This window comes from Myotis brandtii, unplaced genomic scaffold, assembly GCF_000412655.1.
Source record: "Myotis brandtii unplaced genomic scaffold, ASM41265v1 scaffold975, whole genome shotgun sequence".
Classification (NCBI taxonomy): domain Eukaryota; kingdom Metazoa; phylum Chordata; class Mammalia; order Chiroptera; family Vespertilionidae; genus Myotis; species Myotis brandtii.
Window position 1 is genome coordinate 305,746 of NW_005372049.1, and position 3,033 is coordinate 308,778.

At 58.7% G+C, this 3,033-nt stretch overlaps 1 protein-coding gene across 1 annotated transcript in view; it reads right to left on the bottom strand.

Annotated features, from left to right (window-relative positions):
- The window catches only part of CSRP1 (cysteine and glycine-rich protein 1), a 29,793-nt gene extending 27,246 nt beyond the window's left edge, over positions 1-2,547 (bottom strand). Inside the window, exon 1 of the mRNA XM_014533423.1 lies at positions 2,536-2,547. The gene's annotated coding sequence lies outside the window, so the exon portion shown is untranslated. The remainder of the gene's footprint in view (positions 1-2,535) is intronic.
- Between the last annotated feature and the right edge of the window lie 486 nt (positions 2,548-3,033).

The window sequence follows — 3,033 nt, forward strand, 5'->3', positions numbered from 1 at the left end:
GCGCGCGCCGCCCGCACCGCCCGCTGTTATCTGGCTTCCTGTTTCAGCCACCGGGAGGCCATTGGCCCGTTCAAATCCTTCAAATCCGAGGCCGAGGGGCTCAGCGTGGCCTGCGATTCCCTCTCGTGGCGGCGGCGCGTTCCCGCTACATGGGGTGCCCACCCCCCTCCCCGCAGCTCACAGGGGCGCAGGGGGCTCACACAGAGAGTCCCCCCTGGTCAGAGAGCAGGGGTGCATGTGACTCCAGCCTGCCCACGAGTGTTTTGTTTTGCTGTTAATCCTCATCCCCAGGAGAGAGAGAGAGAGAGAGAGAGAGAGAGAGACATCGATGAGAGAGAGGGAGAGAGAAACATCCATGTGAGAGAGACGCATCCATTGGTTGCCTCCTGCACATGCCCCGACCAGGGCTGGGGGCAGGGAGGAGCCTGCAACGGAGGTACCATCCCCTTGATGGGAATTGAACCCGGGACCCTGCAGTCCAGGGGCGGATGCTCTATCCACGGAGCCATGAGCGCGCTTTGTTCCGCTCTGAACCGGGTGGGTGTCTCTGGCATTCGGTTGGTGATGGAGGGAGGGACCGGCTGTGACACGGGTGTTGTTTTCTCCTTCCCCGAGGACGAGCTCCCCGTGGGTTTCTGGGGGAAGTTTGCTCTCTGCGGGTCGTTGCGTGTTTGTTGCCTGTGTTGCCGGGAGGATGTGAGAGCCGACAGTGCCTCAGGGAAAACCCCTGCCTTTGTCTTCGCTTCTGTGAAATGGAGCTGGGAGCGGGCCCGGGCTGGGAGGCCAGAAGCTCCAGTCTCGGGGGGTCGATTTCCTGAGCCTCCCAGGTTGGGAGGGAGCAGCCCCCGCCCGGAGCACCCTCGGGGCAGGTTTCACATTCTCCTCTTTTAAAAAATTATATTGATTTCAGAGAGAAAGGGAAACAGAGAGAGAAACATCCATGATGAGAGAGGATCATTGGGGGGGGGGGGGGGGTGTGTGTGGACAGGCCTCATCTCCTTGCCTTCCAGCCAGAGACCCTCTCTGACTGGGTGCAATGCCCAGCACACAGTAGGCGCTTTATAAATGTCTGCCGAATGAATAAAATTGGGGGGGGGATCCAAGTACCACCGAGAGGCCCCCCATCCCGTGCAGGTGCCCTGTGCTCCTTGCCGGGCGGGTGTGTGTGATGGGTCTCCATCCCTTTCCCCCCTGAAGAGCCCGGTCCGGAACGAGGTGGATTTGCCCGAGAGCGGGTGAGCTGTTGGAGCGTTCGGGCCTTTTCTGAGATCTCCTTGGGGAGCCCGGGGAGCTGGATACAGGAACCGCCTTTCCTTCCTCCCTCACCCGGCCCCTCCGGAGAGACGAGCCTGCGACAAGCTCCTCCTGTCGTCTTTGAAAATCTGTCTCTTCATTAACAGGAACCGTCTTTCCTTCCTCCCTCACCCGGCCCCTCCGGAGAGATCGCGAGCCTGCCAGAAGCTCCTCCTGTCGTCTTTGAAAATCTGTCTCTTCATTTCCCCTTTCCCATCAGGGCCGCTTCTCTCTTAAAGTTCTTCGGGCCTGGCCACCGGGACTCGCCAGGCGGTATTTAAAAGAGCTTAGGGCCCGGCCGGCGTGGCTCAGTGGCTGAGCATCGACCTAGGAACCAGGAGGTCACGGTTCGATTCCCGGGTTGCAGGCTGGATCCCCAGCAGGGGGCGTGCAGGAGGCAGCTGATCCATGATTCTCTCTCATCATGGATGTCTCTAGCTCTCTCTCTCCCTCTCCCTTCCTCTCTGGAGTCAATAAAAAATATATCTATTTTAAAAGTCCTTTGAGTTCTTAAAGGGTTTGGCCTTTAGAAAAGCTACAATGCCCAAGTCCAGAGATGGCTGCCCCTCCCGCCCTGTCCCCTTCACAGAGGGACGGATGGGCCCTGAGCCATGCAGCTGGGCCCCTCCCCGCCCCGCCCCGCCCTCCTGGCACTCCGCGTGCCCTCTCCTGGCGCGTCCAGGGGTGACGTGTCAGTTGGCAGGAGAGGGGGGTGAGCAGGGCTGTCGGGGTGATGGGACCAACCACAGCCCAGCCTGGGGACGCGGAGAACTGAGAAATGTGGCAATACTTGGCGGCCGGTGCCTCTCCCTGGCCCCTCGTCATGAAACCATAATTAAAAACACTTTTATTTTATTTTTATTGATTTCAGAGAGGAAGGGAGAGGGGGAGAGAGAGAGAGAGAGAGAGACAGACATCAGTGATGAGAGTCGGCTGCCCCCTTGACGCCCCCTACTTGGGATCGAGCCCGCAACCCGGGCGTGGGCCCTGACCTCTTGGTTCATAGGTCGACGCTCAACCACTGAGCCACGCCGGCCGGGCCAAAAGCACTTTTAGTTTCTCCTTCCACTTAGAAACCCCCAACGAAGTTCAAGCGAGAACCACCCTCTTCCGTAAACAGCCTCGAGTTCGAGTCTGGTCCCTCTGCCCTTGGGGCAGCTGACTCAGGCCAGTTCCTCCAGGGGCCTGGGATGTTGCCTCTCGGCTTCCTGTGACCCTGGGGACGTGAAGGGAGGCGGGCAGGCGGGCGGGCGGGCGGCTGAGACACAGGCCAGGCCCACCTGCTCATGGAGGTGGTTCAGCTCCTTACGCAGGTCCTGTGCAGCCCAAGCCACCGTCCCCACCCAGTCCATCCGCTCTACTCAATTTAAAATATATATATATATTTGGCCCTGACCGGTGTGGCTCAGTGGATGGAGCGTCGGCCTGCGGACTGAAGGGTCCCGGGTTCGATTCTGGTCAAGGGCATGTACCTTGGTTGCAAACACATCCCTAGTGGGGGGTGTGCAGGAGGCAGCTGATCGATGTTTCTCTCTCATCGATGTTTCTGACTCTCTATCCCTCTCCCTTCCTCTCTGTAAAAAATCAATAAAATATATTTAATATATATATTTTTATTGATTTCAGAGAGGAAGGGAGAAGGAGAGAGAGAGAAACATCCATGATGAGAGAGAATCATGGACCGGCTGCCTCCTGCACACCCCACACTGGGGATCGAGCCCACAACCCGGGCCTGTGCCC